Here is a 25,638-nt window from a genome sequence, read left to right as displayed (position 1 = left end):
CCATTTCTCCTGCTCCGAATGTCACTTGACAGTTGTTTTCTTCAAAAAATAGAAAATAAAAGAAGCTGCTCTTAAGTTTAGTTTTGATGGGGCTGCTCAAATGTAAACAGAATTTAAACAAAGAAAAAAATTGTAAGGCATTATAAATAAAAAAAAATCTCTGTACAGTATGTATTCTTCAAACCTGAGTTTAAAGCAGAAAATACTACTTTGCTAGGTATTGTTCTTCTCTCTTATCCGTTGCCAACTACTGACTTTCTCTACTTCACACTGTCACATTCTCCTGGCTGCAATTCATGAAGCTTTGGAGAGAGATAGCACACACATTCACACTGCTAAAACACACTGACATGCCTAAAAAAAAGAAGAAAAAAAAACAAAATAAACAAAGACTGACCAAGAAAACTGCTTCCTAATTAAAAAACTGTAACAAGCAGATGCTAAAGTAAGAAATGCTGACATAGACATTATAAAGGTTGACCAAACTTTAAAAATCATGTCTGTGCCTTCTAGCTGAGTTCGCAACATTAAAATAGATTACTAAAATAGAACCCAGGTTTCATTTTACTCACTTAATATGAAGAGAAGTTGTGTAATGAATCGTTAGCCCAACTGTACAAAAGAGTATATATATATATATATATATATATATATATATATATATATATATATATATATATATTAGGGGTGCAACGATACTCGTATCGATATTGAACCGTTTGATACAGTGCTTTCGGTTCGGTATGCATATGTATCGAACAATACAAAATTTGTAATTTATTTTATCAACTTTCCTTCTGACGATGCTGTCTGTGTTGAGCGCTCAGTGAATCTGCGTTCGACTACTCCGCCTAGGCTGCACTGTTGAGCGCAGATCCACTGAGCGTTCAACACAGACAATATCGTCAGAAGGAAGAGCGCAGGGCAAGCTAGCGAGACAGAAGTTAAGCTCTCCTTGCAACATGGCAAATTGAACCTCCCCCACCCTCATTCAGATCTGGCGTTTGGAATTATTTTGGTTTTCATGTGACGTATGACCCTGAAGGTAAGCGCGTCATGGACTAAAGTAAAACAGTATGTTGGATGTGCCACGCAATGCTCAATTACATGGGTGGGAACTAGTGTGTTAGCGCAGTTAGCTCGTTAACGTGTTGGCCGTCTAGCCCCCCCCCGTTTATTGACATCTGCAGACGAACACTGCCGCTAGCTAACTGCTCAGCACGGCAACCGCACAGTAACAACAACACACAGAGCGCCCTCTGACCCCGGAAGGACACACCGTCGCAGCGAGAAGGTGTCACCCGTCACTATGGCAACATAAACAAAACATAACTGTACAAACAGAACCCCGAACAGCCCTGACCCGCTACATAGCCCCCACCTAAGGGGTCAGTCGTCCCCGACGACCCCATTACCCCACACAAAGTCCTGCAAATGTCCAAGTGCCTTCTTTTGGCGCACCGGCCGGTCACGACCGGCAGGGAAAAGTCACTCGGGTCAGAACATGAGGTGCCACCATCATCCCACTTCTGACACCAATGTGGCGAGCTCAGACAACGAGGAAACGGAGGTGTCGTTTGGTCTTGCTTCCCGTGAGCTAGCCAGGGAGCACAGCCGTTTATTGACATCTGCAGAAGAACACTGCCGCTAGCTAACTGCTCAGCGCGGCAACCGCACAGCAACAACAACAACAACAACACACAGGGCGCCCTCTGACCCGGAAGGACACACCGTCGCAACGAGAGGGCGTCACCCGTCACTATGGCAACATAAACAAAACATAGCTGTACAAACAGAACCCCGAACAGCCCTGACCCGCTACAATATGCTACTGAGAATATAGCCCAGAAGAAGCGTATAGTATAGCTTTTATTTTGGAAAGAGCCATTTCTCTGTAATAAACTCTCTTTTCCAAAGATGAGTGATTCCTCAATCAGATACAGGGCTCGCAAAATCGCTAGCCCGACGTCCCGGAGCTAGCGATTTTTCCAGTCGGGCTACCAAAATCTATCTCTGCCCTGCCCGTCGGGCTATTGTAGGAAGGAAAAATATATGTCAATGCTTTTGCATTCTTTCGGAAATGTAGCTGGGCAATTATGTCATTGGCATCAGTGAGCCACTGTCAATATGTGACATATTGAAATCGCGTTTGAATTTGCGCTTGTTTTTTGCTTTCACTTTGCAATCGCGCGAAATGTGTATAGAGAGCGACAGTACTGATTGGTGAGTGATGATAATTTGCACACCAATTCCTCTGACATCGTCTTATCAATCTTAGCTTACTATGCAAACATGACAAGTGAAATCTCCCGCAGCAAGCTTAAACATATGAGAGGTTGATCGCGCAGAGAATCGCTGACCGTTATGTGTGTGTGTGTAAAAGCAGTAGGATTTATATTTTAGTTCTGCTGAGCCAAATAAAGAGTGGTCAGGGTGAAGAAGTGACAGCCAAAGAAAAGCTTACCACAAAACAGAAAAGTTATGACAAATCAGACTATAAGGCAAAAAGAAAGTGCAGCTTTATGGTTTCATGGACAAAAGAATTTCTGTGGCTGCAATATGACGAGCTATATAACCAGGGCTGCACATAAGTGGTCCGCAGGTGCGCATTCGCTGTCAAAAAAAAAAAAACGCGCACAAGATATGAAGTTGCAACGCGTGTTTGCATACATAAGATTTTCTGGAGGAGGACAGACATTTGTTTAAAACTCTTAAAGATGTCGAAGAAGCTTCTTTAAGCAATTACTTTGGTGTTCCTCTACCTCCAAAGAAATGTCAGAAGGAGTCCGAACCACAAAAGAAGCGCGTATTCTCGGAAAAGTGGTTGCAGGAGGTGAGCTGGCTTCAAATAAATGATGAACACACAGAGATGTGGTGCGGAATGTGCCCACTCTAGCGGACAAAAACAGTGCTTTTTATATGGACGCAAACGCGCGTTGCAACTTCTTATCTGGTGCGCGTCTTTTATTTTGACAGCGAATGTGCACATGCGGACCACTTATGTGCACCCGTGTAAATAACATAATGTTCTGCCGGGTGTGTTGTTGGTTTTCTCTCGATTTCTGAGTCGACAAGCGCCTTTGTTACTGGGACCAGTCATTTTAAGAAAGGCCCCCATTAGAACCCATGAGAAATGCAAGAAATGCATTATTGCTCAGTCTGCAATATCTTTCCCAGAACAAACACCAATTGCAAATAACATACCGGTATTAAAAATAAACCTGAAAAATCTGTTTAGAACAGCGTACTATGTTGCAAAGAGTGAACTACCACTGGCAAAATTTAGCAGTCTTTGCAAACTTCAAGAAGCAAATGGCCTCGATCTTGGTTCCACTTGCCTCTTACCCGTGACTTCAGCGGAAATTTCAAATTCAGGCTCTGACACAGACTGATTCATGTCCTACACAGTTCTTACAAGTTCATAGAAATTTCTGTTCAATTAGAACCAAGTATTTGAGTTGATGATTGTAATTTTTATACAATGTTGTAATTTGTTTTTCAACAATTTTTTGATTAATGTTTTGTTTCCTTTACAATATTATACTTTAATGTATAATATTGTAAAGGAAACAAAACAGGAAACAAAACATCAATCAAAAAATTGCTCTCTTTTTTATTCGGGCTACTTACATTTATTTTGGGCTACCAAAAACTGAAGAGTCCCTGCCCGAAGGGCTACCAGGGATTTTGAAATTTTGAGAGCCCTGAGATATATTTGTTTTTTTAATTACTTTTGTTTCAGCAACATTAAATTTAAAAACTGTACTTTTGAGTTAAAATATATATTTATAATTTTAATGAATGACAAATTAAAAAAGGCATGAACATTTTTTGTATCGAAAAAATATCGAACTGTGACACCAAAGTATCGAACCGAACCGAACCGTGAATTTTGTGTATCGTTGCACCCCTAATATATATATATATATACACAGTCACTTTATTACAGTAGGTGCTTTGAACGTGGCATGGCTGTTGCTGTGAGACCAGCTGATCTGAATACTTCAGAAACTGCTTTTCTACTGGGATTTTCCCACACTAACATCTCTGGGGTTTGCAGGAAAAACAGAAAATATCCAGTGGGCAGGAGTTCTTTGGGTGAAAATGCCTTGTAGATGCCAGAGGTCAGAGGAGAATGGCCAGACTGCTTTGAGCTCATAGGAAGACCTTAATTCAAATAACCACAACAAAAGTATGCAGAAGATCATCTCTGCATCAAACGTTGAAGCAGATAACCTAAGCATCAGAAGACCACACTGGGGGTCTGTCAGCTAAGAGTAAGAAGTTGAGCCTACAATTCACATGAATTCACCAAAATTGGGCAGTAGAAACCTGGAAAAATGTTACCTGGACTGATTTCTGTAGCAAAATTCAGATGTTAGGGTCAAAAAATGGCATCAACAACATGAAAGCAGGCATTCATCCCGCCCTGTACCAAAGATTCAGGGTTATGGCAGTGGTGTAACCGTGTCAGGGATATTTTCTTTGCACACGTTGTGCCTTTTAGTACCAAATGAACAGCCATTGTTGCTGACCATGTATGACTATGTGCATTATTCTACTGGTAGTAACGATCAAAACGGGGTACACTTCTTGAATAGGACACAGTTCACCATACTCAAATGGCCTCCAAAGACACCAGATCTCAATTCAGCAGGAGACTTGTATCATGGATGTGCAGCCAACAAATCAACAGCAACTGTGTGATGCTATCATGTCAGCATGGACCAACTGTTTCCAGCACGTTGCTGAATCTCTGTCACAGAGAATTAAGGACGTTCTGAAGGCAAAAGGGAGTCTAACCAGGTAGCAGCATGACATATTTAAAACATGGCCACTGAGTGAAGAGTAACAAAAAAAGAAGTGTGGCTGGAATGTAAACCGTAAGAAATAGTTCTTATATTTGCATATTATAGTTTTCAAAACCCGGTTTTATATTGAGTGCTTACCAGTGAAACAGAGTTAGCAAATCAAAGGCAATTTTACGTTGGTACGCGTACTAATGTTGTTTTCCTTAAATTAAATTAAATATTCATAAGAACATTGACAACATACACACATATACATGATGGTGCACTCTGTAATTAACCTAAGACTAAGCTACATGACTCCATATCCATATAATTTAAAATCAATCTTACCAATGAGTGCATGCAGACATTCAAACCCACACATACACACTCACGATCAGAGTGTTTCATTAGTGAGGAGCAGATAGATAACCCTCCCTAAGGAGACATTGACCAAGGGGCCATTGATCTACTGAGCTAAGCCATTCTGTGTGTCTGTGTGTCTGTGTGTGTGTGTGCGTGTGTGTGTGTGTGTGCGTGTGCGTGTGTGTGCGTGCAGAAAGTGGCCTACTGATGGAGTCTTTAAGTTGTTAGAGTAAGCACAGTAAATCTAATCCAGTTGTGTTTAATGGAAAGAGAAAGAAACAGTCTGTTGACATGTTCATTAGGACCAATTACTCTGTCCAATCACTGCCATATCACTCACTCACCAGAGAGGGTAGAGACACAAAGAGAGAGAGAGACCATCAGCAATATTTATGTCTTGGCAGACGACCATGAGAAAAGATTGATAGTACTTGAATGATAAATAAAAAACATATTTATTCCACTTACTGAGTGACAACATGGTGCATTTTGAGGCATCTAATTTCATTTGATCCCATTCAAGCCTGGCAGGGTACTGAAGTGTAAATCAATCTGACTAAAACTGGAATCACTAAATTATACAGTCTTATTGATGATTCAATAAAGCTAGTTGGGCTCAGAGGTTGTATCATGACTTATGCTAATGATCCAATGTCACAAACATATTTCCCATAACAAGCTAACAACCACAGACGAAAACAAGAAAATGCTATTGCTGGTCACATATCACGGGCCTAAGTGTGTGTGTCTGTGTGTGTGTTAGAGAGAGCTTGAACGGTTTCCATCTACATGTGGGGGACTTATAATTAGCTTTCCAGCTTGTTCTCTTACATTGGATGTGAAGGTAATTGGCGCTTTTAGACACTCCCTCTCAATCTCTGTCAATGCAAGCGTGCGTGTGTGTTTGTGTGTGTCTGAGTGTATGTGTGCGCTGTAGTGTCTAAATTCTGGAGGATGGCCAAACCATTACTGTGTGCTCAGCCTGCTCTAAAGCTGCTTGTGATTCATTAGTAATGAGTCCATTTGCAAACTAAATGAGTGTCTGAGTGTCCGAACGGCGACGTGTGCAATGATTGTGTCCACTTCATCTAGTCAACACTGCGCTGCTATTTTGTAGTAAAACACACATTCTCTCACACTACTGTACATTCAGAAGCATGTTGTAATGTTTCTGTATTTGTGCGTGCACGCGCGCGCGTGTGTGTGTGTTGAGCCAGGATGAGAAGCTCATGTGGAGATAATGAAGTCAGTCAGTTGTGCCATTAATTACTGTTTTACACCTGCATGTCTCAGCTAATTAGACATGCTGACACACACACATGCTGTATACACATACATTCTCTTGTTTTCTCAACTTGCACACACACGCAAACGCACACACTTAATAGAATTACACATGTCTGAGTGCACAGAAAACACATATTTTGTAACACTCACTCCCAAACACAAACTTCTAGACTTTTTTTTTTTTTTTCCACCGACGAGTCAAAAATACATTCTCATTTTCACTTTCTGGAAGGTGAGATGGCACTGCTAAACACAGCGTGGTTCGGGGATCTCTCTCTCCCCCCTTTCCCTCTTTTAGTCTCACTTACGAACACATCTCTGCACACCTCCGTCTCCCTTTCTCACTGTCATTCTCTCGTCCTCACACTCTTCCTTCCTGCAAGCGTTCAGTTCCCACTGTCTCTCGGTACAGTGTATAGTCTATTCACTTCTTCACATCCAGTCTTTAAACTTCGCCTCGGTGTGTGTGTGTGTGTGTGAGACAGAGACAGAGAGTGTGTCTCTCTCCTCCTAGCCCATTTCCTCAACAAAGGCCACAGCTGCTGCCGGTTTGCTGAATAAAAGATGACAGAGCCATAATATCAGGAGATTACCAGCTAACGAAACAATGATTTTGTCCAATTTAAATAGTGACATCAGTTGCATCACAACCACTTTGCATGTCAACTGTGATATGATAATGTTTGCTACCAAATGAAAACAGCTTCATCTGCACACACGGAGACTCCCTGATTTCATCTCCTCCTTTTGTTCTCTCACTCCCGATCCCCACACATTTGCTCTGGCTCTCTGACACACACACACACACACACACACACACACACACACACACACACACACACACACACACACACACACACACACACACACACACACACACACACACACAGCAACACGAAGAGCATATGGCTATTTCTCTCCTCTTTGAAGGGTTGCTTTGAAGCTATGGCACCCGTATCGATTGGCGCTCAGATGAGCTCGCTTCACCAGAGCCCTGCGATTATCTGTCGCTTTATTTCAAACAGAGCGCAAGAGAGGGAGGCTTACACACCCATCACTCACTCACACTCTCACAGTCAGTTATACACTCATACATGAAGTGCACGCGCACACACACACACAAACACATACACACATACACAAACGGGGATAATGAGATGAGCTTACATGCTGAACCCCGATACTTAAGGCAAGCTGTGCTTCAGAACTGACAAGTGAGTGGTGAATGTTAAGAAAGTGAGGACATAGTGAGAGAAAAAAAGACTATAAAGTCTGGCAAAGTGATGAAACTTAAGAGAAAAAAATTCTTCCTACGGTTCTACGCTGATTAAAAAAAAAACACACCTCTTTTTCCATAGGCATTATGCAAATCAGTTTGGCAAAATGAGCATTTACTGGAGTGCAGTCGGTGTAAAAAAGATTGTGCTTGGGGTCAATGCTTAACACTGATTGTCATCTTTTTAAAAAAAAAAACTGGAAAAAACACAGCTGAGGTCCGATAATAAAAGTGTGGTCAAGTCTGTAGGGATTATACAAAGAGGGAATTTCTGCCACATGCCCATGGGAGAAACACAGGGAGTGAGCCAGGGTGATATGAAATGTTAATGGTCTGCTCAGGGCAGCAGAACTTCATAAAAGTCTTGATTTAGAAAGAGAGGCTTTCAGGAACAACGAAAATTGCCGTAGCACACAGAGAGAGGCACACATGTGGCCATGGCTTGGGAGATGGAGGGAGTTGTCTACCAATTGGAAGGCCGGTGGCTCAATCCCCGACTCCTCTAGTCTGCATATTGAATTATCCTTGGGCAAGTACTGACTTCTTAGTTTCTTCTGGAGTGTGAGTTGGGTTAAACGTGCTCAGGCATAGAGGAATAGGTGAATGAACCCTATAAGTGCTCAAACATTTATGTTTATATGCTCCTAAAAAAATTAAGGGTACAATTGAAACTTTATTTTTGGTGGGATTTTGAACTCTGCTCTCGACTCCGCTGACTACTCTTACATCATTTTGTTCTCAAAAGGTTACACAATGCACGCCGGTAAAGATTTTCAGGTTGAATATTTCATTCACAATCCAATGTATGATGTAAGTGTTCCCTTAATGTTTTGAGCAGTATATTTGAGGGTGAGGTTTGAGTCAAGATTATCACTCTTGGATTGACACCAATACTCAAGCATTTAGCAGAGTCTTTTCACAACATCTCACTTCCTTTTCTTTAAGAATATACATACAAAGGGGGCATCCACAATCTCATATTTCATGCATGATATTGCAAACAGTTACCAAACCATAAAACTTAAAGATATCCTCTAACCACACCGCTGAACTCTACACAACAAGTGCTCTCATTTGATTTTGTTCACATTCTTCATAGTAATGATTTTTTCTTTCTTTCGTTTTTTTTCCTGCACCGCTCCAATTCTCTGAGATTAAATTTTTCATCTCAAATCTTACACCCATTACCTGCACACGGTTAACTGTCACAGCATATCTGCCGGGGCACACTTAACAGAGTGGACATTACACGCAGCTGTTTGGTAACAAACAGAGTTTTCTTTCGGCTACACTGTATGTTAGAGTATGCACAGAATGGGGCTGAGTATGGATATTGCACTTGGAAAACTAGGAAAAATAATGAAGTGACTGATTAGTGCACAAAACACTTGCTGCCTGTCTGGTTATGCAGAGCGTGATGCGCATGTCTAAATGTGTAAGCATGCGAATATTTGTATGCATGTGTGTGCAAGAACAAAGGGGGTCTCGAGAGGTTGCGAGGGGGATGTCTGGGTGAGTAAGTTTATTAGCTGAGGTGGAAGGTTTATGTGCATAAGTGCACCTCCGAGAACCTGAAAAAATGAAAATGTGGGTGTGAGTTTGTGTGTGTTCGTATGTGAGCAAGAGGCAGAGGGAGGGAACTGTGTGTGTGTGTGCATTTATGTGTGTATTTATATACTCGTTAGGTCGGTATCCAACCATTGCTATCAGCAGTAATCTTGACTCAGCATCAATAATGACCCCATTAGTCACAAACCCCTACTGGTGCACACTCATACACACAAACTTAAACGCACACATACACAGACTGCCAGATGGACACGTCCTCTTATTACTGTTTGTGTGTATGTGCATGTAAATTACATGTGACATTTTCTAAAGGGACACAAAAGCTATACAGACACAAAATTCAACGTATAACACTTGGTTCGTCTCATTTTTACCCATGAACCAAATGACGCTTGGAGAAATCAGTCGTTTTCACACCATCGACAATGCAGCCAGACAGATTTTTTTTAAAAACGTGTCATGTCATTTCAGCAGAGTTATGTCACTGAATTTCAGCAAGGTCGGAGTCCGTGGTAAAACTTATCCACCATTAGGTTTTAAGTTCTCAGTTCTTATTCAAATTTGACCTTGAACCTTTTTTCAATTTGATTGTGGGGTTTTTTTAATCTATAGCCGTGTGCATCTCATTAAATATGCATAAATGTGTCTTTTGTTTTGATAATATCTTTTATGTATGCAATTAATTGTATGCATGCACAAAATAAAGTTTCCATTTGACTTTCACGCTGTAAGAAAGGACAAAAACACAGGACAAAAAAGAAAACACCCTGAGTGTACTTGGAAGGACGTGCAGAATCATATTCAAATGTACAGCAATTTCACCCAGTTTGACACCTTGTTATCTTCTTCGTACTACGGTGCAAGTAGTTAAAGTACAGTTTCATGCATGTTAATAGATTCGTCGTTTGCTGGCATGAAAGAGAGAGAGAGAAGGATAATGTGAGAGAAAGTAAGGCAGAAGGAAAACACAAGGGCAGGAAGCTGAATAATAAATAACATAATGGCTGTATAATGATCTTAAATCTAAAAACACAAATAGAGCCTGGCTAAATGCACACAGACAATCTGGTGAAAAGAGAGAGATCTGGAGAAAAGCTGCGTTGCTGACGGTGTAAAGGTCAGAGGTCATGTGTCAAGAGTTAAGACCCAGTCAGCGAGACCGAACCTCGCAGGAGACCTCACCTCTGCCAGCCCTCCGCCTGCAAGGGTATGTGTGTGTGTGTGTATGCTGGAAGTGCATGCGTGTCACAGTCATACATATGCACATTTACATCACATTTCAGTTACGGATGTGTGTGTGTGTGTGTTTGTGTGTGTGCCAATCACAAAGCTCACAGTAAGTATGTGATCCTTCCTTTATATGTCGCATGTGTGCGCGTGACCCCATGCCCTACATCCTGACAGGAAGAGCCAGCAGGCTACGTGGGGAATGTTGGACCCCGAGGTGTCAATCACAGATTTAGATTGACAGACGAGTTAGCTAGCGCTGCTCTCACATTCACCCACACACTCTCCCTCTCAGGACTGCACTCTGTCACTCTCTCAGGCTGACTGTCTTTCACTCCCTCTTCCTGTCTCTGTCTCCTCTCCATCTCTTCATTTCTCCTTGTCTCTCTTTTTTTGTCTGTCTCACAGTCCACGTCTGTACACTCACATGCTGTTTTTCAGTTTGTGAACCCCCCTTCCTGCCCTACCACCACCACCATTCGCAGTCACTGCCTGTCTCTCAGCTTGCCTCTCCTCTTTTTCTATGACAGATGGGTGCCTCAGAGGATTTCTGTTTCTGTTTTCTCTCTATCGCAGTGCATGTCCTTTCTTTGGTTTTCTAGTTTTCTTCAAAGCACACGATGGTGGTCATTCATGCATGCACACATTTGTGATGAATGTGTGTCAAACATCTGTCTGTTTAAATGTGGCTTCATGACTGTTATTGTTTTGCTGTTTTAAATGTTAAAATGAGTTTTAAGATGTTAAAAAGAAACCTAAAATTACTGCTTAACAAGTAATGCTATTTGTTCAGTTATTCAAATTGGTGCTGGATTAAACCTCCTCGTATGTGGATGCCAAGCTTGGGTTGAAGTTTTTTTAGGTAACGTGTTTATAAGTGGAGTCAAATATAACATATGTGATTGAAACTAAGCAGAAAGTAAGTGTCTCTCTAACTATTATTCCACAGTTTTAAAGAAAGTGATCTGGATCTACGCGAAAATGTAACAGGTTTCCTTTTTTGCCTATCCTCCACGTCTCTAAACCATTTTCATCAGAGTGATAGTTTTTGAATCATCTTGCTAACAGACAAATGGTATCAGTCGTACCAGTGCCTCTGCACAGGAATTAAAGTAACAACAATGGCACACAGAGAGTGATCCAAGGACACTGTCCTGCTTCCTAATGTTCACATAAAGGATTTGGAGGTGTACCAAAAGTTAACGAGTACTTCAGTGCCCGAGTTCCACCTTTTCACCAAGATTTTTGAAATTTGGCTGTGTAGTTTATTCTTATCCTGCTGACAAGCAGGCAAACAGCACTGGACACTTTATTATTTTGGAAAAGGAATAAAAAAGCAAGCAGGTCATAATCTTAAGGAATTGTGCTTTCAACCACTTTTAAGAAAGCAGTGCTGGGCTAATGCAGCTCCAGTCTTGAGATGACATCACAGAAGAGAAAAAGTCCTTGAGCTCCAAGGACCATTAGATAACTATATTATCCAAGCTAGAAATATGGATAATTATATAATATTGTATAACTCAATCCTGTCTGGTTCTTTATATACAGACGAGATCTGAACACTTGGTATGCATTTTTTTTAGTAAATCAAGTAATTCCATAATAGGTGAATTACTACTATTACTCTTTGGAAAATAGTTCTCAGTGTAAGCAGAGTGTAACAGGTCTAAATAGTGCAAACATCACTCCAAGTCAGTGAACACACTTTACAATAAATGCGTCCAGGTGTGATCGCAGATTAAGTCACCTGAAAACACAACTATTAGCACTGGTGCACAAATAATCACGTGTTTCCAATGTACTGAAGACTCAGTTCTATAGAGTGATGTATGATCTGCAAATCTGTTGCACTGAGCTAATAGCTGTATAATAATCCTACTGCTTATCTCTACAAACATCCAGAAGGAGCAAATATCTTCTGATGTTTTACCTTTGCAGAGATGTCAAATCTGTCCTCAAAACAGGATAAATTGCCTGCCTTGTTGTATAATCAGGCGTCAGTGGTGACTTCCTTGTTTGCATCTCATTTTCTCACTAGTACCTGTAGCCGCTCGCCCATTCCTCGCAGCCCGTTGTGCTGTTATGATGTAGTTATTTTTGGATTTGCAGGATAAGTTGCACTATATGAGAATTTTTTTCATGGCACACTTGTAATATATTTATATATCTGAAAAATAATTACTGTATGTTTAAAATAAAATGTATCTGTGAATATATGTTCTGTTTTTCACTATGGCACTCAGCCAGATCTTTAATGATGTATCCGTGTTTCCTCTTTGGGGTCAGTATAGTGTGTAACTAGTCTATTAGTGGGTGAAAAACATTCACAGTGACCATTTAGCCTCAACTTTTGCCCCTCACAAGGCCCTCGGGGCTTGACTGTTGAGAGAGTTGGTTTTAAATAAAAATGAGACATGGGGAAATCTTTATGCTTATCAAAGAACACAAATTGGTTTCTGGTCAGCATGCAAATACATGTTTCACCTGAAACTGACAGAATGAATTCCGGTGTCTGCGATGTGTTAATGTGAGAAAGTGAGAAAAGGAGGGAAAGTAAGGGAAAACTACGTTCAGTTACATCTGAGCACAGGGCTGATCTGTCAAACTATATTCAGAGACTCTTTTAAAAAACATAGTGTAGCCTCTCCTTCTATTCTATACTCTGTTCACATTTTTCTTATTCTATCTCATTCTATGCTCCCCTGCATAATCTTCTCTGTCTCATCCTTTTCTTTGCCGTCATCCTCTGATTCCATTTCCCTCCCTTCTCGGCCTTCTTCATCTCCCTGTGTACTGCTCTATCTTCCATCTGCTCCCCCCCACCAACCCACCCGGCCCCCTCAGCCCCCCCCTCGTCATCGCTTTCCTTTCGTCTCGACACCTGACAGAGAGAGGATCCAGCAGTAAATCTCCTAAAGCACAGTCATCCACCATTGTTCACACCACAAAGCTGGAGAGGTAGAGAGAGAGTGAAGAAAGATAGTGAGATGGGCGAGGGAGACATTGAACGGTAGTTTGTTGAGAAGGAGAACAAAAGATACAAGATAACAAAAAGACAAACAGACACAAAATGGCCTGAGACGCAGGCGGTGGTGAGGGGGAAACAGACACTGATGGAAGTGCTAAAAGAATGATGGAAGGGAAGAGACAGTGCGGGAGGGAGATAAAGACACAAGCTTTCACTTACTGTAACTCACACAGAGCAGACAGTAGTCCATCCTTACACACACACACACACACACACACACACACACACACACACACACACACACACACACACACACACACACACACACACGCAGAGTGTGGCACTTAGCAAAATGATTAAAATTCCCTTTGGGTCAGAAGACATCCTTCCTGCCCAAGCAGAGAGGAATGTCTTGGACTAAGCTCCTTGGGCAAAAAGCTCAAACTTATGGAGGCCCACCACTCAGCTCTCGATGATTCACTTAAAGCTGCGAGTCTGCGCATGTATGTGTCAGCATGTACAGATTTGCGTACATGCATCTCTCGTCTGTGTGCTTTCATTTCTGTTTACGCACACAGATCTGTCCTTGTGCATGAGTCTACACTTGCATTCGTTTCTGTGTACTTGAGATTGTGTTTCTATGCGTGTGAGTGTGTGTGACAGCGGGCTGGGCAGAGTGTCCATAGCCGGTGGTTTATGGCTGTTGAGGTCTGATTACATTGGTGTGACTGGAGGGGTGAGCAGACTGGTAGTTCTATCTGTCTTCTGTGTGGCTGACTGAACAGACATACAGCGAATGGAGGCGACTCAGCCAGAGACACTTGGCCTGCCTCCCAGAGATCTCGCAGAGTTACAGCCACATAATGGATTCACACAAGAAAACACATCTGATTCATACTTGATTTGCAGGTTCTGTGTCTGTCTATGAATTTGATAATTATTTAAGTTGAAAGTGTTGACCCATAGTGACTAGGGAGTTCGACGCTTGTGTTTCACACATGCAAATCCAACAATATTAAAATAACTACCTTTTCTTTAATGCTTCACACTTGAGTGGCTCCAGTGATCTCTCACAATCAAGTTGGGGTCAAGTTAGAGAAAATATTTTTATACAATAATAATAATTCATCATTCTGCTCTTACCTGACTGTGTTAGCAGGCAGGCAGCACTACCAGAAGCAGATAACCCCTGATTTATGACACTGAATCGTATGAATAAGATCTGAATATATTTACTGGTGAATAAAATTTCACAAGTGAGTTCTATGGGCAAGCACACAATATAATTCAAACAAGCAAATGAAAGAAACACTTGATTATCTTTCCTCTTCTGCACACGCAGAACATCTCTATTCTATTCTAGATGATACTTGCTTGTCATAGATATATGGTTATAAATGTTTAGTCGAATGATCATCTTACCTAATAATCTCTCATTTACTGAAACAGTTCTAATGTATAAAAGCAGCAAATAAGTGCTTTATTGAAGATGGAGATGGGAAATGCATGCAAATGTACACTAACTTTTAACTAACTTATTAAACGCGCCTAATATTTTGTTTTCACAGATTTTTTTTTTTACTTTTCAGAATTGCTCTCGCTACATTCAGTATATCATTTTTAATTAACAGCCAAATTTTTGTGCCAGCAACTGCTTAAGTAAGCTCTTCTGTAGCAACTTGTATTACTGACTCAACGATGTGAGCCTCCACTCTCCTTTTAAGTCTTATGTTAGATTTTGGACCAGGGAGTTTGGTTCACTTTCACTTTAGAGCAGCCTGAATGTTAAATTCAGTGCAGTTAAATTTTAGTTAGAAAAAAAAAAAGACTGAAACATTCTCAGGATCGCAGCGAGCCAACCTAAGCTGTATTAATGACTGCTAAAGCAAAATGTTGGCAAGGTTGTACAGGTACCTGGAACATTCCAACTATGATTTTAATTAAGTTTCAGAGTACTGATGTGCGGGTCGGTCTGTTTTAACTTTGCTTAAAATAAAGGCAAGAAGTTGAAATTCCCTGCAGCTGTTAGTTTCTTTTACATTTTTAGCGCATTAGCTGGAGCATCACTGGATCCCAGCGGTCATACATGAACCTTAAGTGTTAGTTGTTGCTACTGCAATAAACCTATTCCTACTTGTTAAGTAAACATGATCTAAAAATATATATATTTTTGTGTTATTCTTAAAAAAAAAATTCTATTCTATTCTATTCTAATTAAGCCACTTCAAGTCAATTTAGTCCAAAGAGTCTGAGCTTTATATGGAATGAGGTACTGTTTGGAGGTGGCCTTGCTTAATGATACCCATGGTGGATTTATGTAATACACAGAGGGATAAGGCAGAGGTAGCATGTTTTATCTTGCGACTATAAGTGTGCACTAGCAGACTGCTGAGAGAGGTAGAAGTGACAGAAAGAGGAGAGAGGGGCTGGTAGAGATTGTGAAAAGGGGGAAGGGGGGTGGAGGGTTGGGGGAGTGTTGAACAGAACAGAAGGCAAGATGTTGTTACATTTACTGAAAAACAGCTAAAAACCCTCTGTGCTCCGGAACTTTGAAGAAGAGAGAGGAGAAGGGACAAAGATTGGGCTAATAGATAGGCGTGCATGAGAGAGCGAAGGTGAGAAATGAGAAGAGAAAAGAAGGAAAATAGATAGACACGAAACCAAGAGCAATTGAGATGGAGGGAGGGGGTGAAAGGTGGGAAGATGGACAGTGATGTATAGGTGTGCCGAGCGGTTGAAGCGCAGGTTTACTCCCAAGTGTGTGCAATGTATGAAATTAGAAAGAACAATGTGACGTAAAGTGATGAGGGAGACTCGGATGCCTGATGTTGTTTCTGTTCGCTTCCACTGCATCGGAAGGGAACACCTTCCACTAGTGTGTTTGTGTTTGACAGAGCGAGAGAGGAGAAAAAAAGACAAGTAGAGAGGGTAATAAAAGGAAGATAATGAGAAGGGAAACTTGTGTGTGCATGCGTTTTGCGCGTGTTAATGTGCAATCGCATGTGCACGTGTGTATAAGTGAGTGCACGTGAGTGTGTATATTCGATTTCATGTGAATCCTAAATGTGGATGAAAACCAAGGCTTTAGGATTTTAATCAGCCCCATCTGAACGCTTTATGGCGAGTCTGAAAAGCTTTCATGTAGTTTCTCTCACGCTCACACACATACACACGTAGGCACACACAAACACACATAGCATTCCCTCATGCCTTCTGTTCTAAATTTACACCTAACACGAGCAGGAGAATGGGGGAAGAGGAGAAGCAAGGTAAGAGAGCGAAGAAAGAGAGTGGAGGAAGAGTGGTGGACGAAAGAAGTATGGGGGAGGGAAAAGGACACGAGCGAAGAGAAAGTGCACAGGGGAGGTAAAAGAAGTGTAGACAGAAATAAGGGGGGAAGCAAATCTAAAAGGAGAGCAGAGGGGGGAAAAGAGAAAAGGAGAAGAGCCAAATTTGATTTAGACAGCGGCCAGGAGACATGGAGAAAGGGAGGGATGGAGAAGTTCGATAGACTCGGGAAGAGAGGAAGGGAGAAGGACAGCGGTATATTAGTCAAGGTGTCCAGTCTATGTATTGCCTGCTGTGCAATACCACCCCTCTGATTTACTCTGCCGGGTGACTGATGAGAGGGAGGAAGAGAAGGAGGGATACAGAGATGAAGGGATGAGAGTGGAGGGAGGTCTCGCAACGAGCGTTTAGGCCAAATTAACGGCACCTCATAAATTAGACTAACAGCCAAATCGGAGGGGCTGAATGGGAGGGGCTGTGTTTGCGTGTGTGTGTGTGTGCAAGCGTGTTTTTGTATACACAACTAAGTATGCTTTGTGCATGTATAGTATGTGAATGATGACATGTCAAGAGGGAACAATTTGAACCAGTGCAAACAGATTACTCTGATAAAGCAGTGATATCCAGCCGCTTACTCATGCAAACACAATCTTCCCTTGATTACTGAACACACTGAAGCCTTTTCTCCTGCACGGTGCGCTCGTAAACTGAAACACTGTTACACATCGAGGATGCTGAATTTAAGTTGCCCACCTTTTTCACTAATAGTACGTTTTACCGTAAAGCAGAATGAATGTGAGACTAGAAAAAGACTAAAAAAAACAAATTAACTGAATTACATGAATTACGTTTCGTTAATAAAATAGCAAGGACATATTAAATGTAAACGAAACTCACTGCCTGCGCAAAATGTTCAGAGACAATTCAGTTTGGTTTTATTTATATGGCGCCATATTGTAAGGTAAAGATAATAATGTACAATAAAACAGAGAAACATAGAAAACCCAACGATCAAGCGACCTCATTTGAGCAAACACTTGGCAACAGTAGGAAGGAAAAACTCCCTTTTAACAGGAAGAAACCTCTGACAGAACCAGGCTCAGGGAGGGGGTGGCCATCTGTCGCGACCGGTTGGGGGTGATGGGAGGAAGACATGATGAAAAACACTCTGAGGGAGAGAGCCAGAGATTAATAATAACTAATGATTGAACGCAGAGTGGTGTGTAAGCACATAGTGAATACGTAAAGATGAATACATCAGTTAGATGTTCACCTTTTCATGTCGTATAACACCTTCGCTCCAAGCAGCTGAAGAATAAAAAATGCTTTCACAGGCTTGTTAAGGTACTCGATCAGGGGGAAGTCGAGTTCTGGGTTGAATGTCGAATTTCTCGAGAAATCAACATTAAAATCAACGTTAACCATGAACCCAGACTGTGCTCTCAGGTCTTTTCTGTGTCTAGTTATCTCCCCCCTGCCTACTTTTTCTTATATAGTAGTACGACATCACACTCCAACGTTGTTATGACTCCAGTGAATCAAATAAAGACAACAGATACATTTAGTCATTTTCAAAGCTGTTAGAAGTATATTTTATGGGTGATGGGGATTACAGCTGGGGATGTTCACCTCATATAAGGCTTGGTGCAATTTTTACCCCCCGTTATATAATATATGTTTTATCCTACCTTTCAAGCTACACACAGCATAAATACCACCTCGTATATGTTATTTATGTCACTCCCTTTACATTCTAAAGAAATGTTAACTCTGTCAGAAGTGCAAGCACTTGCCGATCGTTGTGTGATTACAGCACTGCTGGACAGAGTGAGATACTAATACAAAAACACACACACACACGCACTTATGCACGCACACTAACCCACCCACACACCAATCTTGGCAGTGTAGAGTTGATGTTCAGAGTGATTAAAGTGGCATGCTTCTGAGTGTGTCACCTGGGTGCTGCTGTATCTTAAATCAGGACAGTGGGGCTCAGATTGGGTATTGACTGGCCTGCAGAAGTCTCCATCCATCACGCTGAGAAACGATAGCAGCGAGGCCGCCCTGATGTAGCCATATACCACTGATGTTGCTCGCTGGCTGGCTAAGGTGACGTAAGGTTAGGGTTATGGCACAGACCCTTATTTATACTGCGTGGTGCGCAGGCAGAGAAGTGAAGCACACGGCCAGATGTGGACTGACAGGCAATGCGTCTGCCGTCAAGATACGGATAAGCACATGTTCACAAGCTAACGCGAAGGCAAGCGTACCTGTGACAAGCACAGGCTGACAAACACATGCTCAGACATGCAGCAGTTATAAGAGATAAGGCTTCCTGTTCTGTCTCCATCCTGTTGTCTCTCACTCTCAGTGACATAAACATACACGCACAGACGAGCACATGCACACACAGATGTAACTCTCTGTCTTGAGGGTCTGAGCAGCATCTTTTGACTGTGTGCCTAATGATAATAAATGAGCCATCATGGGTGGGGAGGGAGGCACTAAGTCATCCCCTTCATCGACAGGAGGAAGACTGGGAGCCCCAAGGTCACCCCACTGTCAGCATCACTCTCCCTAATGACTTCTCCTGCTCCAGCACATACACACATGCATGTGCACATACATCGGCACACACAAAGTGCACCCCACCATGTTCACAGTCATATACCTCTCACCTACACATGTGCATATAAATAGAGATGTGCACACACAAAGAGTGTTATAGTAGCAGGAGTTGTATAGCAGAGCTGAATATCGCAAGGAAGGGTATTAAGCATGCAAGTCCGACATGAGGCTTTTATTTTGAAAATGTTATTTTTCTTTCATTACTTTCATTTGGGATTAAAAATATCATTTAACTTAAACAAAGTTAATGTTTTGATACTAGACGTACCTGGGGCATAGTGTCAGGCAGGGCAATCATTTCACCCAGTGAGTATATGTTAAAGGAGAGTCTGAAGAGTTTTAAAGATGTGAAAAGTTCATATGGTCGCATGTGGCGAATAAAATTTTGAACTTGAACTTGAAACAGGTTAGATTAGAACATTTCTGAGAAGTCAGAAAAGGTCAGCTGAATTTGCAATATCAAAATGTGTGTTACTAATCTTGTAATCTTGTTAATTACCTAACACTAAGCCCCCCTACCCCTGATATTTATCTTCTGACCTTTTGGATTGTGAATCCCCAGGCTGCAAAACACTCCTCTAATTTTCTATAATTTCCTTAGAATGCACAAATAGCCTTCTCTTTCTACTCAAAAACATTTTTAACAGTCTATCAGTCCATTACCGTGTTAAGTGAGGCACACTGTACCACTGCCCTCATGGTGCAATGTGTGCAGAATATCACCAAGCAGCTTTCCCCTTTAGCAAAACAGCGCTCGATCAGATCAGGAAAGAGGAAGACAAGCAGTGGATAACTGAAACATGTCTCTATAACCTTCCTGACCCTCCTGACTTCCATCCCTCTCCCTAATGAGCTGCCATGCACTGTCATCTCTCAGAGGCACAGATCAGAATTCAAATCCATAGAGGGTGGCCAAGTGAATTCTTCCAGCCAAAAGAGACGAACTAAAGCATTCCAAACCAGCGAACGTTATTAGCGCTGTACTAAAAATGTAAATTTGTGGGAGAGATGAGGCATCAGTAGACACAATGGAGAAATGAATAGGAACGTATAACGCCTTCACTTTTAACCGTGGGAATTTTTTTCACACACACGCACGCGCACATGTACATGCATGCAAACATGCACGGGCACACGCTTACATACGTTGCAAGTTTAGGCTGGAGCTGTAGAAAGCTAATTTGCACCACACTGAAATGCATCTCAATTAAAGAGAAACACATCGAGGTGCCAGGGGAGGAGAGAGATGTGAGAGAACGGGAGGGAGGAACGGGGTGTGAAACAGATAGTGTGTGAGAGTATGAGAGTAATAGAAGGCTGGGTGGATTGGGGGGTGGGGGGTGGATGAGCTCAACTGGCAAGGGAAGAAGAGAGGGAGAGGAAAAACAGAGGAAGAGAGAGTATTTTCATCTCCTTCTCTTGGAAAAACATCTCATTTTGGGATGAATCAGATTTAGAAAGGGTGTTAGGAGGTTCAGGCGCAGCTAAAATCCTAACTAACTTCAGCCTCGTTATCACCACCTCTTTGGTTTGGTGCCAGCACGCCAGGGCTGTCCCTGCAAAAACTGTGTGTGTCCGTGTGAGTATGACTGTGTTTGTACTCAGATATTTTTAAGCCCAAGGCCATGTTCTGTTTGACAGAATGGGTGGAGGATAAGCAAAAGACACAATGAGGTTTTACCTAAGTATGTAACCAAATGTGACTGTGGGCCTGCATCAATGAGTTTTTGGTGTTAAATTCTTCATTCCTCATTGTCATATTTGTCCACGCTGAAAATTAGATAATGCGCAAAAGTACATGTGTGTGTGCGCTGTTATGTGTGATTTAGTAAGTGTGCATCCGAGAGAACAAACAACATCCGGAGGAAAGGAAAAAAAGAAAAACATACCCAATCTGTCACATGGAAAAAATCAGGATTTGCTTCGTATGCCTCTACCATTTTGCATGGGTTGTCATGTTCTAAAAAACTGTGGTGATGCTCTCAGCCCACCATCTTAATAACGCCACCAAATACAAGCAGGGACATTTGTCCTGCTGTCAAGATACTTAACTTCTTCCTTTAACCTGGTGTTTGCCTCCGCTCAAAGACACTAGAACTTGCACATATCTCAAAATGAAAAGCACTGTGGGAAATGAAGTGCTTTTAATCTTCTTCTGTTTTAAGATGTAGTGCATTACCATCACAGCATCATAACCATGATGTAATATACCTACCTCCTTCAGCGTGAGCGATAATCAACTGGTCAGCATTATAGCTACCACAATAGGACTGCCATCATCATCATCATCTTGACTGCCATCAGCAGCAGCATATCAGCACATCATCTGAGACTACATCTCATTTTCACCTGACGAAAAAAAAAACTGATGGGGGTTATAAAGGCTAAATGTTTGGCTCGTTGCATGATTGCCTGTCCACGTCTACAATGAGGTTCAAATTCTCCACTGAAACATCTGTGTGAATCCCAGAACTGAAACTCATCTAAACAGAGTGCAGGAGGCAAATTGAGGAGGTACGACAGAGGACAATTTCCCACTGAAATGAATTTTCTTTGATACATTATTACTGTTACGGTAAATGTAGCTAGACAACACGAAATAAATTCTGATTATTGAATATCCTGAGCCCGCCGACCGGCGGCAAGACGGTGGCCTTCGTGCGTTTTCACCTCGGCTTTTCGGCCAGTAAGTGCAAGTGAACCCCGGCACTTTCCACTCACGTCACCTAAGTTACAAGCTGCCTTCATATGTGTTTAAATCTATGCTCTTGTTTGGTCAGTCCTCTTAGCCTCTTCTTGTTTATGCTCGCAGGTTGTATAGCTAAAATAAGCAGTGGCCTTCTTTCATATACACCTCAAGCTGGTGACAAGCATGTCAAAGCCAAAAGAACCAAGTGTGTTTCAGTGAAGACCCTGACAGCTAAATATATAAATATATAGGCTAAAAAGAAAAACTGCTTACATGGGTTTTCCTTTTTCCTTCAATACTTTGAGTTAGCATAATCTCTCCCCCTCTCTCTCCTTCTCTCTGTCCCTCTTTTCTTTATGCTCACTTATTCTTTCCTTGCACACACATGACTGAGCAGATCCGGCTCACACAAACAGCCACTAAGACGCACACACATCAGGGCACACACATTCTGGGTCGCATGCTTCACAATGACAGCCCCATACTGTACTTGGACAATAAACCACATCAGAAAACTACTCAGACAACCTCTGAAGGCACTTTGTCTTGTCTTCTGTGTCTTTATGACCTCTCAATCTGGCCTTGATGACACCGCTTATGAGCCTTTAAGCAGCCCTCTGTTGTGCATGGCCTGACAGATAGAGTTGTCATTACATTAAGTAGGGACTCTCTATTAGTGCAAATGGTGGCACATAACCAGATAATCGGCTGTGGACAGCAAGTGTGGCTATGTGGGAGGTGAGATGCTAACGGATGGTGTGTGGGAGAGTAATGTTTTATGTTGGAGGAAGTGTGATATTTCCATTATAGACAAGCTTAATTGATAAACAGGACAATAAAAGCAGAAAATGGCCTCATAGATTTGTGCCTACAGCACAGGCAGTTGTACTGTAGGATGTCACTATGTATATAATGAGTAGTAATGGCACTGACAATAAAAGCATATTAAGTAGAGGCTTTAGAACACTATCAGATAATGTCATCATTGTAGGGAATAAAAAGACTAATAAAATCCCCCTCATAAAAAGGAGGGAAGCAGCGCTTTCCCTGAGGGATCCCTGCGTCCTTTCTTCTCACACTCCTCACTCATCTCACCTAATCTGCCCCCCCCCCCCCCCCCCCCCCCCCCCCCCCCCCCCCCCCCCCCCACCCCCCAACTCCCTCACCCGGCCGGCTGTATTTTACTCTCACCGCCGTCCGTGAGTGGAATACTGACACCACTTCTAATTGTCACAAATAGCCACGTTTAAGTCCCATGCATAATAAGCGAGAAGTTAAAATGTAGAGGGAGCAGCGGAGGAGCTGCGCTGCACACGCTCGTTTTCCGCTTTTGGCACAAAAAGACAATTCATAAAACACTTCTTGAAGTGTCTGATGGTGATTATTAAAAGAATAAACCAAAAAGAAAAAGACAAAAGTACTCGGTGTTTCAACACACTGCCGATATGGACCATTACAGCGAACCAGAATGGGGCACTTTGGGATGTTTTCCGCAAAAAATGAGGAAGGAAAAAAACATCAAGCAACAATTCCGGTCAAAGTGTACTCACCACAATATCCAGATCAGCGCACGGTGTATGGAGAATCCCGAGGAGTTTCCCGTGTCTTTCTTCGCCCCAAGTTGAAGACAGCGATCAGATGCGGTCCCACAGTCCCGACTGAACTGCAAAGAGAAAAGGTAAGACCACATTGACAAAAAAGCACGTCAGCCAGATTCCCACATCTCGGGCGGCAATCGAGGTCAATCTCCCCCCACCTACCCACCCGAAAAGTAGATCAATAATTACACACGTATATCTTTGTAATCCGGGGCTGTACCTCTTAAATGAGGCGGGATGACCACCAGAGAGTAAAAGAGACCGTTAAAGGACCGGGAAAGGCAGCGGCTGTCAGATTTGACTTCAAACTGATGCTGACGATGCGCACAGAGATAAGCTCCGGAGGGGAGAGAGCGAGAGAGGGAGAGAGAGAGAGAACGAGAGAGAGAGGGAGAGAGAGAGGGAGAGAGAGACGAGCCCACGGAAGTGAATTATAAAAATTCACCACTTGAAAGTTTCTCTAGTAGGTCGAAATATGAGCACAGAACATCTTTGCTCCAGAAATGATATCACAGGAGCCGATGGGAGGTCTTAAAACATTATTTCCAATTCGACTCGGGCATGTTTAGGGTTGCACTAAAAATGCTACAAGAATAATAATAGTAATAATAATAATAATAGTAATAGTCAATATGCACGCTCTAACCACAAGGGGCTGATGGTCTTGCCAAACACACACACAGAGACACACACACAGATTAGCAATAATTATACAGCTTGCCAGTTATTTCCCTTACACAGAAAGTCTGACTTGGATAACACAAAAAGGGAGAACGACAGAGAGAGATAAAGAGTAGTAATAACTATATTTTATACACAATTCATGTTCTACAAGGTACAAATGTTTCTTTAGAGGAATCTGGGATCTTTCAGCAAACCTTTTGTACCTCAGTTGATGAAAGTTCTGGTGTCAAAAAAAGTTTTAAAAAAGTAAAACACAAATCACAAATGCACTGTTTCAAATATTTACATATACATTATGTAATCATGTGAAACAGACAGTACACCCTCTTTCTGTTCTAAGACTTTATCTATCAGGACACAAAAGGGAAAAAATGATCTGAGTCTTATCAGGTTATCACACATTACGTTTATTCAACAAAAACTAAGCCAAAATTCAGAAGCAGTGTGGGGGGAAACAGAGTGCATGCTATGGTTTGTAGAACCACCTTTAGCAGCAATAACTTGAAATAATGGGTTTCTGTATGACTTTATCAATCTATCACATTGCTGTGGAGAAATTTTGGCCGACACGTCTTGACAACATTGCTTGAGTTTATTGAGGCTTGTGGACATTCATCTATGCACAGCTCTCATAGGGCCCTGCCACCGCTTGTCAATGAGGTCGAGTTCTGGACTTTGACTGGGCCATTGAAACACCTTGATGCTTTTGCAGCTGTCACTGATTTGCTGCTGTGCTTGGAACCATTGTCCTGTTTTGTGACCCACTTTCCGCCAAGTTTTATCTGTCAGGCAGATGGCCTCACATCTGTGGAGCTGTGCACTATGGCCAAGCATCTCCACTTTGGTCTCGTCTATCCAAAGGACATTGTTCCAGAAGTTTAGTGGTTTGTTCACATGCATCTTTGCAAACGTAAGCCATGCTGCTGCATTTTGTTTAGACAGAAGAGTCTTTCTCCTGGCAGCCTCTCCAAACAAACCATACGTGCATAATCTTTCTAATTGTACTGTCATGAACTTTGACATTTCACTTGCTAACTGAGACCTGTAGAGTCTGAGATGTAGCGTTTGGATTTTTGCAATTTCTCTGAGCATTGCTGCGTAAGACCTTGGGGTGAATTTGCTGGGATGTCCACTCCTGGGAAGATTGTCAGCTATACTGAATGTTTTGTGAACAGTCACTCTCACTGTAGAATGATGGACTTGAAATTGTTTGGAAATGGCCTTATAACCCTTCTCAGATCGATGGACAGCAACAATTTGTTGGA

The 25,638-nt window shown here is 42.0% G+C and overlaps 2 protein-coding genes across 22 annotated transcripts in view; one reads left to right on the top strand and one right to left on the bottom strand.

The window, feature by feature from the left end:
- Positions 1 to 24,028, bottom strand: part of ptprdb (protein tyrosine phosphatase receptor type Db) — a 162,269-nt gene extending 138,241 nt beyond the window's left edge. For 18 of the 21 annotated variants that reach the window (XM_076884960.1, XM_076884969.1, XM_024802784.2 and 15 more), the window contains exons 1-2: positions 23,910 to 24,028; positions 23,642 to 23,754 (exon numbers count right to left, since the gene is read on the bottom strand). The gene's annotated coding sequence lies outside the window, so the exon portion shown is untranslated. Of the gene's footprint in view, positions 1 to 23,641; positions 23,755 to 23,855 lie in introns of all 21 variants that reach the window. The other 3 variants (XM_024802780.2, XM_076884961.1, XM_076884962.1) reach the window with 3 other exon arrangements.
- The window catches only part of LOC101464648 (uncharacterized), a 49,193-nt gene continuing 47,225 nt past the window's right edge, over positions 23,671 to 25,638 (top strand). Inside the window, exon 1 of the mRNA XM_076884979.1 lies at positions 23,671 to 23,769. The gene's annotated coding sequence lies outside the window, so the exon portion shown is untranslated. The remainder of the gene's footprint in view (positions 23,770 to 25,638) is intronic.

The sequence above is a fragment of the Maylandia zebra genome, linkage group LG6 (genome assembly GCF_041146795.1).
Source record: "Maylandia zebra isolate NMK-2024a linkage group LG6, Mzebra_GT3a, whole genome shotgun sequence".
Classification (NCBI taxonomy): Eukaryota; Metazoa; Chordata; class Actinopteri; order Cichliformes; family Cichlidae; genus Maylandia; species Maylandia zebra.
Note: the sequence above shows the minus strand (reverse complement) of the source record. Positions and strands in the feature narration are given on the sequence as shown.